Genomic DNA, 16,164 nt, shown 5'->3' with positions numbered 1-16,164 from the left:
CCAACTAGAGTGTCTGTGAGGGGTTGCAGTGTTGTGGCACCAGCACCAGTGCCTAAGGCCTAATTTTTCAGCTGCTGTTCAACAGGGGCATGTAATTACAATTCTTGATCTAATATTTCACAGCAGGGCCCTGTGAGGGCTTACAGTGTTGTGGCCACAGCAACACCTAAGGCCCAAATTTCTGCTGAGTATATAGGGCAGGACCCTACTTTCAAACATCTAACTTACAAACGACTCCTACTTGCAAACGGAAGGAGACAACAGGAAGTGAGATGAAATCTACCCCTAGGAAGGGAAATTCTCTCCTGTAAGAGTTAATATGGGAAAACAAGTTCTCCTTTCCACTGATGCTTTCCAATCCTTGTTCCACAAAAAAACCCAAATTTTCAAAAAACATTTTTCATTGGGACAAAAAAGTGAGGTGAAATCTTCTGAAGAGGAGGAAAGACAGCAAAACAAATGTCACAGGGGTGATAACCCTTCCCTATGTTTTCCAAAAAGCTTAGAAAAGATTTTTTGGCTGGAGCTAAACACGTTAAAAATGTTCAAAATTACAAACAGATTCTACTTAACAACAAACCTACAGTCCCTGTCTTGTTTGCACCGCCTGTATACTGCTGTTCAGAGTATATAGGGCCTGGTGGCCCCACACCTTTCCTTATTTTAATTTGGGTGCGGGGTTCCCCTTAATATCCATACAAGACCCAAAGGGACTGGTAATGGACTGGGGGGTACCCATGCCGTTTGTCTCACTGATTTTCATCCATATTGCCATGACCCGACATGACATTAAACCCGCAAGCAGTTTTAAATGAGATTTTTTCCTTTAAAAATGACATTTGGTGCAGGGACTGTTCTAAACATGGGAAACACGCGTCACTTTACAGGCATACTATAGACACCCCCCAGGTACGATATTTAAAGGAATATTTCACTTTTTTTTTTTTACTTTAAGCATCATTAAAATCACTGCTCCCGAAAAAACGGCCGTTTTTAAAAGTTTTTTTTGCATTGATACATGTCCCCTGGGGTAGGACCCGGGTCCCCAAACCCTTTTTAGGACAATACCATGCAAATTAGCCTTTAAAATGAGCACTTTTGATTTCGAACGTTCGAGTCCCATAGACGTCAATGGGGTTCTAACGTTCGTGCGAACTTTCGGTCCGTTCGCGGGTTCTGGTGCGAACCGAACCGGGGGGTGTTCGGCTCATCCCTACTGAAGAGATGGATGGTGGGGCCCTAGACATCTTATTGAGGCTTCAATTACAGAGATTTGTAGAACAGCAGGTGGTACTCGGAAAAAGGCTCTTCATCAGGTTGCAATGGGTCAGGCTGGAGCATCCACGTGTCAGATAGACTAAAGCAGGAATAAAAAGAAAAAATGAAATGAAGATTAGCGAATACTTGTCACAGCTAAAAGATACAAAGTCAAATAGAAGGAAAACCGATCATTGCTATATAACTCAACTCTAGAGAGAGAAGATACGAGACGGACCACTATACAACGCAGTGTGGTCCCAATTTCTGAACACTCTGTTTTGAAGGGACAGGGTAGGTAGAAGAAGCGTGTGTGGGGGTGGGGAGTGTTCCTGCATGTAAAGAGAGGTATACTGTATATATATATATTTCAGGGATAGAATGGACTCCAGAGGTCTTGTTAGAAAGAGAGATGTTAGTCGAACATTGCAGCTGCAGGCAGCCACTTAGATTCAAAGAGTGTAATTGTTCTTTCAATGTTGGGTGAACATACATGCTCATCAATTCCGCCTATCAGTGCCACCTATAATTGCTCATCAATGCCGCCTACCCCTGCAGCTTATCAGTGCTGCCTATCAGTGCCAATCAATGCTGCTTATCAGTGCTCAATGGCCATCAGTGCCGCCTATCAGTGCTTATCAATGCAGCCTATCAGTGCCCATCAGTGCCACCTATCAGTGCAGCCTATCAGTGCTCAATGCCCATCACATCAGTGCTTAGACATGTGCGTTCGTTTTCGTCCGAATGCATTTTCATCCGAATTTCAGGTATTTTCGTTATCGTTTTAACAAACGATAACGAAAGTGCAGAATCTGAAAAACGAAAGATCCGACATAAACAAATGCTTTATTTTCATTTTCGTTGCTACAACAGTTTGATATAGATAGGAGATTCGACATGATGATGACAATAACAATCTGTGTCCATCAAACCTGTGGTCGAATGTGCCTAACCTTAACTCTATTAGTCCAAGATTATTCTACATAGAGAGAAAAGATTCGACGTAGGGGAGAAAAGATTCGACGTAGGGGAGAAAAGATTCGACGTAGGGGAGGAAAGATTCGACGTAGGGGAGAAAAGATTCGACGTAGGGGAGAAAAAATAAATAAAAATAATGATAATGATGAATGTTATTGGCTGATTGTAACCAAAGAGGAGGAGCAGTAAAATATCTAGAACTAAGTACACACGTACTTTGGCTTATGGTGTCTGTTGAAAGTTCTAAGAAGATTCGACGGAGCAAGTAAACTATACGGCGTCGTACAGTTTAGCTGCTCCGTCGAATCTTCTTTGAACATTCGACAGACACCATAAGCCTTCAATGACAGATTCGACCCTAATTTGGATTTTAGGACGAATGCAATTTTTAACGAAAAACGAAATACATAAAAACGAATTCGGACGAAAACAAAATTCCGAAACAGTGTGCACGATTTCAGTGTGCACATGTCTATCAGTGCTGCCCATCAGTGCTCATCAGTGCAGTCTATCAGGGCCCATTAGTGCCTCCTATCAGTGCAGCATATCAGTGCCCATCAATGCTGCCTATCAGTGCCACCTATTAGTGCCCATCAATCCCACCTATCAGTGCCCATTTGTGTCTCCTATCAGTGCTCATCAATGCTGCCTATCAGTGCCCATCTGTGCTGTCTATGAGTGCTACCTATCAGTGCTCACCATTGCCTGCCGCCTATCAGTGCAGCTGATCAGTGCCCATCAGTGCCGCCTAACAGTGCTCATCAATGACACCTATCAGTGCTGCCTATCAGTGCTCATCAATGCCACCTATCAGTGGCCATCAATGCTGCCTATCAGTGCTCAATGCCCATCAGTGCCACCTATCAGTGCTCATCAATGCAGCCTATCAGTGCCCATCAGTGCAGCATATCAGTGCCCATTAGTGCCTCCTATCAATGCTCATGAATGCCGTCTGCCTCCCAGCATGGCCCTGAGCTGAGAGCGTGTCTCTCATGGAACAGCTCAGAGCCCGAGAGCCGGCATTGATAGTTCTCTCTCCCCCCTCCTTCTCACCAGCCCCTCTCCAGTGTGTGCTCTGCAGGAAGTGTGAGCTTGTTAGCTTCACACTTGACTTCCCACGGCACACACACAGGAGAGTGGCAGGGTGAGAAGGAGCAGATTGGCTGTCTCCTCTCCCATCCCGTGCAAGAGAGGAAGGAGGGGGGAGAGAGAACTATCAATGCCAGCTCTGATGTTACTGGTTGCTAGACGCCAGGCGGCTCTAGCAACCAGTGGCCAGGAGTAGAGTCGCTACGGCGGCTCTGTCCATCCCTATCCCCTGCATTCCAGACTGTGCCCAGTCTCAGTGTCCATTTCTTTTAATTGGGGGGGCACAGTATAAAGTTGGGGGCAATGGCCCCCTTCTCCCCCCCCCAGTGCCGCCTCATCAGTGCCGCCTATCAGTGCCCATCACTGCAGCCTTATCAGGGCACATCAGTAAAGGAGAACAACTGTTTGCTGTTTTTTTTGTCTCTTTAGTAAAAAATAAAAAACCCAGCGGTCATTAAATACCACCAAAATAAATCTCTATTTGTGTAAAAAAAATGATAAAAATTTTGTTTGGGTACAGTGTTCTATGACCGCGCAATTGTCATTCAAAGTGCAACAGTGCTGAAAGCTGAAAATTGGTCTGGGCAGGAAGGGGGTTTAAATGCCCGGTAGGCAAGTGTTTAAATATGATCCAGATCTGTAGATCTGTAAAATATTAACAGATAAGTGATTACCCGCTTGTTATTATGAGATCTGTGCAGATCTCCAGCTCCTCTGGCCCCCTGCTCTGCTGACCAAGGAAAGGACACATAGGCTGATAACTGCCTTGGCCCTGCCTAAGGTAGGACTGTGCAGGGGAGACAGAGAGTAAAAAGGGGCACTGTGATATAAATAGGACTGGTGCAAGGACTTTTGACACCCTAGATGAAACTTCATTTTGCCACAACCCCCCCTTGGCTCCACCCCTGACTCCACCCCCTTTTCCCTGCCCATGTAACCCATGTGACCTACCTGATTATTACACTGACCTACCTGACCACTACACTGACCTACCTGACACCTACACTGACCTACCTGACCATTACACTGACCTACCTGACCATTACACTGACCTACCTGACACACTGACCTACTTGACACACACACTGACCTACCTGATCATTACACTGACCTACCTGACCATTACACTGACCTACCTGACACCTACACTGACCTACCTGACCATTACACTGACCTACCTGACCACTACACTGACCTACCTGACCATTACACTGACCTACATGACACCTACACTGACCTACCTGACCATTACACTGACCTACCTGACCACTACACTGACCTACCTGATCATTACACTGACCTACCTGATTCCTAATACAGTGTCAGTGTTCTTCACTCACCGGGGGCTTTACATGCATCCCACGTCCCTGCCAGTGCCATGAACAAACTCTACCTCTGTGTCTAAAGGCTCTAGCAGTCACCAGCCCCAGAGCGCCCACTACTCTGATCTGATTGGGCTACAGCACACGCTGCCACTATACAGGACAGGCCGGGAGGGAGAGCGGCCTCTAGGCAGGGGGCGGGGTCAGGGGGTCACATGACTAGATATAGGAATCATGTATGGGCAGAAGCAGAGACTCAGAGAGGGAGAGACAGACAGGTCACTGATCATAGAGGTGGCGGCGCGTAGGGGACGTGTGCTTCCGTTCCTTCGGGACACAGTCCTCCAGTTCTGCACTGCACCTCTGACACTACATACTTATGGATGGGGCCGCTGCTGCCTGAGTTAGTTACATGCTGCAGACAGAGGCACCCCCTGCATACAGTCACCACTGCACCGAAAACCTACATAGCACGGAGACCGGTGGGAGATGGAGAGTAGGGAAACCAGCGGCCGGGCACCCTAGACGGCAGTGCGTTCTAGGCGGCTGCCTAGTTTGCCTAGTGGTAGCCCCAGCCCTGGGGGGGGGCTAGTAGACCTCAGTTATGGGGGCTGGATGACCTCAGTTGTGGGGGATGGATGACCTCAGTTGTGGGGGATGGAGGACCTCAGACAAAGGTCTATATCAGATCCGGCATTTCATTAACTCTTCAGGTCCTATTTCTTTTAGCTACTGCGTTAGTAAACTAGAGCTGCCACTTTCGGAGAAGTTTTGCTTCACCCAAATTTCTCACTTTTTACACTCTTTTTGGATTATTAAACCAAACCCATTAACAGTAACATCTTATGAACAATGGTGCTCAAAAGTCATGGAAATGAGAGGGGTATTTCTTTAATTTACTTGGCCTTGGCGGAGTCTATGGAGAAAACCTCTTATATGTTGGGATGGGAAAGAGACCTTGATTTTGAATGGGATCTGGACACTTGGCTTCTTTGTTTTATACGTTCCTTTAAAGGTCTTCATAATATATCACTGATAGAAGCCAACCTGAAAGTTATATCCCATTGGTACATGGTACCCACTCGCCTTGCAAAAATATATCTGGCTGATTCCCCTTTATGCTTTAGAGAGTGTGGGCATACGGGTTCACTGCTGCACATCTTTTGGCAGTGCCCCAGAATCAGAGGGTTCTGGAATTTAAATTTTTTCATTTAATTTGCAAGATTACTGGAGTACCCCAGGATCCCGGGACGGCTCTTCTCAATCAACGTGTAGCTAAAACTCCCAAATCTACCCAAGCTTCCATTAGGTTTATTCTACTCGGGCGGCAAAAATTACGATTGCTCGGGCCTGGAAGAGCCCTTCCATCTCATTTATTATGGCAAAGCGGAAAAACTCTTGGATGATGTCTCAAGAGCAGATGACAAGCATTCTTCAGAATTCTGTTGAGAAATTTTGCAACGCTTTGTTATTGGGTCTATTATATTTACAGCAATGCAAACGTATCTTCCCTTTTTTTTTTTATATCTTTATTTTGCATGATAATACACTGATTTTGTGCTGGTATATTACCTATGGCAACCAATGTTATACTTTGCTTATGTTTTGATTGTCTATATTTTTTGCTTAAAGTCAATAAAAATATTGAAAGTAGAAGACACATACCCTTGTAACCAACTGTCGTTATCATGGCGAAGCAATGGTCTTTGTCCCCTGTACAGGTTGTCTCACTGGAGCTTGTCACAGTACCGGAGCTCTGCCGACACCGCAGAGCCTCACCTAGAACAATATATATATATATATATATATATATATATATAGTCATTAGCAGAACACAGACAGAGAGCTTCTAACTTCCTCTGTTGAGCTCATGATGCACTGAAATCCCAAGCCACATTGTCAGTGATCCCCTGCTGGACTATAGAACACCTCCACCTTATGTTATGGAGATGAGGAAAGTGGGAGGAGTTCTGCAGTCCAGAAGAAGAGACCTTGATGACACTGCATTGGGCAAGAGTGATGTGATTCCTCCTCATTGCCTGTTTTAACCCCGTAAATACTGCACTAACTTAGCTCCCAACTGTCCCGGATTTCGAGGGACTGTCCCTGATTGGAAGCAATGTCCCTCATTCCTCCTCATTTGTCCCTCAGTTTGGTCTGATCTATATAGTTGTATATAAAATGCACTTTTAATCTATCAGAAAGTGTTTTCCAGCACTAAACCTTTCATGTGGTTTCTAAATTGCTGCATTTGTAAATTCCAAAAGCCAATATAAAGGAAAAGTAGTGGTAAAAAAAAACACATGTGGGTTTAACCAATCTTGTTTTTTTTGTACAATTCCCCTTTAAGGGGGCATGGCCAGGGGTGTGTCCTATGCCTGCATACTTTTGCTGATAGGTGTCCCTCATTCCCATCTCAAAAAGTTGGGAGGTATGCACTAATGTGCTGCAAAGACATGTATAGCAGGGTGTTTGCAGCACATCCCTATTTACTTCAATGCATTGCATTCAGCAGTGGTACTGCTGCCTTTACAGCTTTGGGGGGTGCACTATAAACATAGCTCTTCCGCGTTTTTTTAAAGTGATACTAAAGGTAGATTAAAAAAACAAAAAAGAAAATAATAACAAACATGTCATACTTAACATCCTCTGTAATGAATTTGCACAGAGCAGCCTCACTCTGGGCTCCTCCCCCCTACTGAGTGCCCCAATAGTAAGCCACTTGCTATGGGGGCACTCAAAAGTGCTTGTGTCCAGGCCCGGCTCTATGTGTCCATAAGACACACCCCCACACCCTCCTCACTGGCTGTGATTGCCATGGGCAGTCCCGCTGTTGCCTCTGAGCCAATAAGGAGGCAGAGAGTTGGGAAAGCCACAGCTCTCTTGCACATCGCTGGATCGAGATCGGGCTCAAGTAAGTATTTAGGTGGGGCTGGGGGAGAAGCTGCAAACAGAATGTTTTTTTTTTCCTTCATGCATAGAAAAAGAAACCTTTAGAACAACTTTAACGCCTCCCCAACTGAAAGTCTAAATGAGCCCTTTAGAAAAAAAATCTACCTTTGCAGTGGGGTCTCCTGCATTGCAAGGGTTACATAGTTACATAGTAGGTGAGGTTGAAAAAAAGACACAAGTCCATCAAGTCCAACCTATGTGTGTGATTATGTGTCAGTATTACATTACATATCCCTGTATGTTGTGGTCATTCAGATGCTTATCTAACAGTTTCTTGAAACTATCGATGCACCCCACTGAGACCACAGCCTGTGGAAGGGAATTCCACATCCTTGCCGCTCTTACAGTAAAGAACCCTCTACGTAGTTTAAGGTTAAACCTCTTTTCTTCTAATTTTAATGAGTGGCCACGAGTCTTAGTAAACTCTCTTCTGCGAAAAAGTTTTATCCCTATTGTGGGGTCACCAGTCCGGTATTTGTATATTGAAATCATATCCCCTCTCAAGCGTCTCTTCTCCAGAGAGAATAAGTTCAGTGCTCGCAACCTTTCCTCATAACTAAGATCCTCCAAACCCTTTATTAGCTTTGTTGCCCTTCTTTGTACTCACTCCATTTCCAGTACATCCTTCCTGAGGACTGGTGCCCAGAACTGGACAGCATACTCCAGGTGTGGCCGGACCAGAGTCTTGTAGAGCGGGAGAATTATCGTTTTATCTCTGGAGTTGATCCCCTTTTTAATGCCAATATTCTGTTTGCTTTGTTAGCAGCAGCTTGGCATTGCATGCCATTGCTGAGCCTATCATCTACTAGGACCCCCAGGTCCTTTTCCATCCTAGATTCCCCCAGAGGTTCTCCCCCCAGTCTATAGATTGCATTCATATTTTTGCCACCCAAATGCATTATTTTACATTTTTCTACACTGAACCTCATTTGCCATGTAGTCGCCCACCCCATTAATTTGTTCAGGTCTTTTTGCAAGATTTCCACATCCTGCGGAGAAGTTATTGCCCTGCTTAGCTTAGTATCGTCTGCAAATACAGAGATTGAACTGTTTACCCCATCCTCCAAGTCGTTTATAAACAAATTAAATAGGATTGGTCCCAGCACAGAACCCTGGGGAACCCCACTACCCACCCCTGACCATTCTGAGTACTCCCCATTTATCACCACCCTCTGAACTCGCCCTTGTAGCCAGTTTTCAATCCATGTACTCACCCTATGGTCCATGCCAACGGACATTATTTTGTACAGTAAACATTTATGGGGAACTGTGTCAAATGCTTTTGCAAAAGGTTCAAAGCTTGCTCTATTTAGGGGTGCTGAAATAAGGAGTAAATACGTTATTTCATGTTGCAGCAGAGTCCCTCTAGCAGTGTTCCCCCACAGCCTCCTTTCTACATCGCTCACAGCCCCTCCCGTACACTCACCCCCACCCTGTACAATGCAGGGCTAATAGCCCCGCATTGTATGTGATGACACTGATGGACCGCCCATAGACCGGAGAGAGAAGAGGGCAGCGCTGGAGCCATCTGCAGTGGAGGATGGGCTAAGTGACAATACCTCCTATGCCAGTCAATCAAGATAGCCTAAGATGCCAAACCTGTGCAGTAAACTCTAGCAACCAATCATTGAATGGTAATATTGTGCAGTAACCTCTAGCAACCAATCAGTGAGCGGTAATGATGTGCAGTGACCTCTAGCAAACTATCAGTGAGCCTGGAGCAATCAGCGAGTGTGAACCAGATCCTTATGTTTACATTATTAAAGTTTTTTTTAGATAAGTCTATGTGCTTGTCTTTTTTTTTTGGGATGTTGGGATGGGGAGCAACATTGCTAGGGGTGGGGGCCAGGAAAATATTTGAATTATTTTTCTCATTATGGACATGAGTAAGTCCTCATGTTCAATATTTGCTTAAGGCCTCACAAAGCCTAGAGCTGCCTCTGCCCCTAGGCAGAATGAGCATTTAACCCTTGCAGGGTTGGGGGTGGGGGTTTGCACAGCAAGGGCAGATTGTTTGCATTCTATGCATTAAGGTGAAAAACCTTCTGTAGTGCAGCAGCCCCCCTTTTACTTACCTGAACCCGATCATTCCAGCGACGGGGACGAGCACAGCGGCTCCAGCCGTTCCAGCCTCTGTCTTGGGTCCTCATTGGATAGATTGAAAGCAGTGCAGCCATTGCCCGGTTTGAATAATGTGTGCAGGTTTCAGTCTGCCTGACTGTCCAGGTGAATCCTGGACAGGTGGCAACCCTACATGAAGGGGTGTAAAATCTTCTCGCACTCAAGTGTATAATAAGGAAATGTTCTTACTTACCATGGATGGAGAGGAGCCCCAGGATTAGGAGAGTGATCACAGCCTTCATTATGATGTTCTGCAAGCTCTGCTATGAACTGTGTAGTGGCCCCGGGCTCCTGGATTTATAATGCAGAGGCGGAGCTATGTCACTGCTGGTCACATTTCATAACACAATTCATACAGGTCCTGCTGGCAAGGTCTGATCTGTATTGCTACATGAAATCTGTTCACTTCCTGAGACAGTACAATGATTCCTCAGAAATCAGCGAAGGATGGGGAAAGTTACTGGGCTTTATTCCAACTGGAACATTCTGTATTCTAGGAAATAGATGTGTTTTACATCCACGAAAAAGTATGACTGGGGGCAGGGTCGGGACAAGGCCAACCACTGCCTGGGGCAAAGATGGGAAACTGTGCCCCCCCCCCCCCCCGTTTGGGTGGAGAGGGAGATATTGGCCAATAGCAGTAAACAGTACCAGTTGAAATTTTAAAACAGGTTCACAGATATGTGATTCAATAACTAAAGCTGCGCTACCTTCATAAGATACATAATAAAAAAGTGCTGAAAACCTCCATTAACCACTTGCCTACTGGGCACTTTTACCCCCTTCCTGCCCAGGCCAATTTTCAGCGCAGTCACACTTTGAATGACAATTACGCGGTCATGTTACACTGTACACATATGACATTTCTATCATTTTTTCCACACAAATAGAGCTTTCTTTTGGTGGGATTTAATCATCCCTGGGGGGTGGGATTTTTAAATAAACAAAAACGACCAAGAATTTTGAAAGAAAACAAAGACATTTTCATAGTTTGTTACAAAATTTAGCAAACAGGTAATTTTTCTCCTTCACTGATGTGCGCTGATAGGCTGCACTGATGAGCACTGATTGACACTGATGAGGCTGCACTGATAGGTGCCAATAAAGGGCACTGATAGGTGATACTGATAGGCGGCTCTGATGGGCACTGATAGGCAGCACTGATAGGTGACACTGATGAGGAGGCACTGATGGGCACTAATTGGCAGCACTGATGAGTACTAATTGGCAGCACAGGTGGGCATTGATTGGCAGCACTGATGGACACTGATTAGCAGTACTGGTGGGCACTGATAGGCAGCACTGGTAAGCATTGATTGGCAGCACTGGTGGTCACTGATTGGCAGCACTGGTGTACAGTGATTAGCAGTACTGGTGGGTACTGGTTGGCAGCACTGGTGGGCACTGATTAGCAACACTGATGTGCAGTGATTACCAGTAATGATGGGCACTGATTAGCAGCACTGGTGGGGGTACAGGTGTACAGGAGAGGAGTGTGAAAAGTATGACAGTGGACAGTATGTATAGGAGAGGAGTATGGAGGGTATGACAGTGGGCAGTATGTACAGGAGAGGAGTGTGGAGGGTATGACAGTGGGCAGTATGTACAGGAGAGGAGTGTGGAGGGTATGGCAGTGGGCAGTATGTACAGGAGAGGAGTGTGGAGGGTATGACAGTGGGCAGTATATACAGGAGAGGAGTGTGGAGGGTATGACAGTGGGCAGTATGTACAGGAGAGGAGTGTGGAGGGTATGACAGTGGGCAGCATGTACAGGATGTACTATGTTTCTCACACAAGTACTGATGGCAATGTTTTGATAAACAGTATCTGTTCACTTCCTGAGAGAGTACAATGATATCTCAGTAATCGGGGAAGGATTAAGAAAGTTACCGGGCATTATAGCAGCAAGAAGTAATAAACATTTTATATATATATATATATATTAGTAAAAATGTGCCCTTCAAGAACAGACAAGATTTCGTGAAAATTACAACACGTTTTAGAGGCATGCAGAGTGTATGACAGCAGACAGTATGTACAGGAGAGGAGTGTGGAGGGTATGACAGCAGACAGTATGTACAGGAGAGGAGTGTGGAGGGTATGGCAGTGGGCAATATTTACAGGAGAGGAGTGTGGAGGGTATGACAGTGGGCAGTAAGTACAGGCAGGGCCACTGTTAAAAATCACGGGGCCCCCGTACAGCCTACCTGACAGGCCCCCCGACCCCCCGTGCAAGAATTTCCAAACACAAATCCCCCTGCTAGCACAACACCCTCTAAATTACCCCCATGCCCCCCCTCAATCTCTCTCCCAGCACATATCCCACTCCCCAAATCCCCATTACACTTGCCAAAGCTAACACAGCCAGAAGGATGTGTGCTGTGTTATGCATTATGTTATGTGTGTACAATGCCATGCGATCTACAGTAAAAGCGATTTGGTCTCGTGTACTGTACTGTCCGGTCTCATGTACTGTACTGTACTGTCCGGTGTCATGTACTGTACTGTCTCTCCCTGATCCCCCCTCTCTTTCCATGACCCCCCTCTCTCTCCCTGACCCCCCTCTCTCTCCCTGATCCCCCTCTCTCTACTTGACCCCCTCTCTCTCTCTGAACCCCCCTCTCTCTCCCCCTGACCCCCCTCTCTCTCCCTAATCCCCCCCTCTCTCCATGACCCCCTCTCTCTCCCTGATCCCCCCCTCTCTCCCTAATCCCCCCTCTCTCTCCATGACCCCCTCTCTCTCCCTGATCTCCTTCTCTCTCCCTAATCCCCCCCTCTCTCCATGACCCCCTCTCTCTACCTGATCCCCCTCTCTCTCCCTGATCCCCCCTCTCTCTCTACCTGATCCCCCTCTCTCTCCCTGATCCCCCCTCTCTCTCCATGACCCCCCTTTCTCTCCCTGATCCCCCTCTCTCTCCCTGACCCCTCTCTCTCTCCCTGATCCCCCCTCTCTCTCCATGACCCCCCTTTCTCTCCCTGATCCCCCTCTCTCTCCCTGACCCCTCTCTCTCTCCCTGATCCCCCCTCTCTCTCCCTGACCCCTCTCTCTCTCCCTGATCCCCCCCTCTCTCTCCATGACCCCTCTCTCTACCTGATCCCTCGTCTCTCTCTTTACTTGCCAGCACTGGAAGTAGCTTTACTCCAGTCTGTTTATCTCCTGTTTTAACTCCTCCCTTACCATCATCTGCCTATACATTGATGTATAACAGAATTACTTGAATGACTTTATCCTCTTAAAGCAAAGCAAAATATATATTATACTGCAGCTTACCAATTCTTAGATGGGTGGCTGCATTAGTTTTTTTTGTTTTTAGGTTTTCTCTTTATATATATATTCACCTGGTGATCTTGCTAGTAAGTCTGTTGTTTTTCAAAAGAACGCGCTTGCAAATGTAGCAGTTAGAGGTTTGAATCAAACCATTTAACACTGGCTAAGGGGGTGGAGTCAGGGGCGGACCCATAGGGGGAGGCAAAATGAGGTTTCACCTAGGGTGTTAAAAACCCTTGCACCGGCCCTGTCTTCATCCATGGTAAGTAAGAACATTTTCCTTATTATACATTTTGTCTTACTATGGGACATACTAAAACATTTAATGTGAAAGTGGCTTAATGTAGCTTAACGTGTAATAAAGTGCCTAAACCTCAATCAATTGCCCTGAAACTTTGCACATCAGTTTTTTATGTTCCAAACCTATCCTAGAAGATAAGCGTTATATTTCTAATGTGTTTTTGATGCATTCCAGGAGCTTTTTTTCATCTTTTTTCCTCTTTTTATTCCTTTATACATTTTTGATGCGTTCCAGTGCATTCCAGTGTGTTTTGCATGTGTTTTACTGCGTTCCAATACATTCCAGTGCAGAAAAAATGCAGCATGTTCTACTTTTTTTTTTCTGGAACGGAAAAGCCCTGGAACTGTGCCATTGGAAACCATATAACCATATATATATATACCATATAATACTTTCCGTTTTTGATGCAGAACAAAAACGCACTGGACTGCATGTGGTGTGAACTGGCCAATAATAATCTCCCTTGTCTTTTCTACTTTTAACTGTGTGCCCCTATGTGATGCGGAAACCGGCGCGATTACAGTGCCGGTTCCCGCATCACATTTCTGTCAGGCAGTTCGCAGTGCCCTCTGTGAAGCGCTGCGGGTGTCAATACAATGTTAATGACACCCCCAGATCGGTTCACAAATCACAGTGCGAACTGTGAAGTCGCACAGGAATCGGATCGCACGGGTGAGAACATCCATGAGATCCGATTCCAGTGCAGGGAGAACTTACCGCACTGATGTGAACTATGCCATTAAAAAAACATATAACCTACTATCCATGTGTTTTTTGATGCAGAAAAAAAATGCACTGGACTGCATGTGGTGTGAACTGGCCCCTTTTTTCCAACCATCCAACTAGAACTGGCCCCTTTTGCACCATCCTTTTCTTTTTTTTTTTTCAAATTTTTGTTTATGTGATCCAGAAAAGACAGGACCCGTAGGGCCAACACGAGAAAGAAAAATGCAGAAAACTGTATGTGTAACTGTGGCTGTGTGTGAAGACATACGGTACAAACATATCACAACAGTATACATGTCTCCATGGGTGGAGAGATCCGAGGAGCACAAACAGGTATTTCCCCGGAGATCTCCTCATGTCAAACTGTCCTGGCTTCAACTTTCATCAGATTTAGTACAACAATTGTTCCAGTTCCCCATGGGAGCCCAGCCCTCTACACAACTATAGAGCAAGACATTTTCCCACGGGCCTCGCCTCTTCCAGTTTTCCTTATATATATTAGTAGAGAATAAGGGGAAAGAATGGGAATATCTGTAGATTACAGATTATAGATGTTAAAGGAGATAAGAGTCAAAGGTGAGAAGAGGGGGGGTAGAGGAGGGAGGATGGGGGGTGGGGGGGGGGAATCATGAACATGGGCACACAGAGTGTCCAGGGTCCTGGTAAAAAGCTAGGTTGGTACATTCATAGCATTGCAGAAGAACAGGGGGAGAGGTGCCTTGAAATTCAAGCATGCGTGTCGTTACCCAGGAGGGCCCGGCCCTCGTCCGAGAATGCACATAGGTTCCACAAGGTCCAGGTTTTGGAGTATCGGTCTCGCTGGTATCTGGCTGTGAGTATGAGGTCTTCCATTTTGTTTACGTCTGCAACTTTTCTAAGCCATAGGTCAATGGTCGGTGGGTGTGGATATTTCCATAGGAGGGGTATACATGCTTTGGCAGCGTCAAGAAGGTGGCGGAGCACTGATTTCTTATAAACTTCCACCGGGGTCTCTGAAGCATGCAGAAGGAAGAAAGCTGGGCCGTCTGAGATGGGGCGTTCCGTAAACTTTTGCGCGATTTGACATATTTTCCCCCAAAAGTTTGGGGCAAGACCCAGAAGATGTGCAGGATAGTTCCTCTATCTTTCTGGCATCTCCAACAAAGGTCGGATGTCGAGGAAAAATATGTGTAGTTGTGATGGGGTTCTGTACCATCTCGACAGAATTTTAAAATGAGTCTCCTGTTCTTTTGTACAGATGGAGGATTTGTGTATAAAATGGAGGATGTGGAGTCGCTGTATTGGGCTGAAGCAGCGATTTAGATCTCATTCCCGCCCGGTCAATCCTGGGGGTTTGAAGCCTTCTGGGGGCATATTCAACAGGTTGTATGTAAGTGAGAGTGTGTGTGGTAGGGCTCCTGTGTCTGAACAATATTCCTCAAAGGTCGTGAGAGGTTGGCTAGGTTCTCTAGGGTGTGGTAGGGATTTTAAAAAGTGACCCAGCTGGAGTGCTCTCAGGAAGTCCAAACGAAGGGGGCCCGCAGGGTCTGTAAGATCTGGTGTGGCCACCCATCTACCCATGGTTCGGAAATGTGAGGCTTGGGAATAACCTGCTCTGATCGGATTTTGAAAGATTACATCGATAAATCCATGCATGAATCGTGGGTTACCTAAGATAGGAGTCAGGGTTAAATCATTAGATGAGATTGCTGTCCAGTTAAGGAGATTGACACAAATACATGGCCAATGAGGGGGGGGTGTCGTTTGACGCATGTAGGGAGCGATGTGTAACACCACGGTGCTCTATTAAGAGGTACAGGACTTTGTGCCCTTTCCAATCAAGGCCACAGCTTGGCGTCATGATGTCGGCACCAGTCAATGAGCCTACTGAGATGTGATGCATAGTAGTAGGTGCGTATGTCCGGCATAGCCAAGCCACTGTGGTTTTTAGGGTAGTGAGAGTAACGCCCTGCTTAGCCACGGTCACTTGCGTGCCCAGGTGAACTCTATAAATAGGGAGTGTGTAATTTTAAAATAACTCGCTGGGATTTGGATGGGTAGGACCTGGAGAAGATATAAAAATGTAGGGAGGATGCTCATTTTCAGTATGTTACAGCGGCCGAACCACGAGTGGAGGCCCGTGTGCCAATCGTTATCAACTAGATTTTCAA

General features: G+C 46.0%; 1 long non-coding RNA gene across 1 annotated transcript; it reads right to left on the bottom strand.

Moving 5' to 3' along the window:
* Positions 1 to 1,222: 1,222 nt before the first annotated feature.
* On the bottom strand, positions 1,223 to 10,098 carry LOC141102637 (uncharacterized). Its single transcript, XR_012235177.1, has 3 exons — positions 9,913 to 10,098; positions 6,312 to 6,425; positions 1,223 to 1,357 (listed from the first exon to the last, which is right to left on the bottom strand). It is a non-coding gene; the product is annotated as an uncharacterized lncRNA (long non-coding RNA).
* Between the last annotated feature and the right edge of the window lie 6,066 nt (positions 10,099 to 16,164).

Source organism: Aquarana catesbeiana, linkage group LG07, assembly GCF_042186555.1.
Source record: "Aquarana catesbeiana isolate 2022-GZ linkage group LG07, ASM4218655v1, whole genome shotgun sequence".
NCBI lineage: Eukaryota > Metazoa > Chordata > Amphibia > Anura > Ranidae > Aquarana > Aquarana catesbeiana.
The sequence above is the reverse complement of the archived record's forward strand: the minus strand, read 5'-3'. Positions and strand labels throughout refer to the sequence as shown.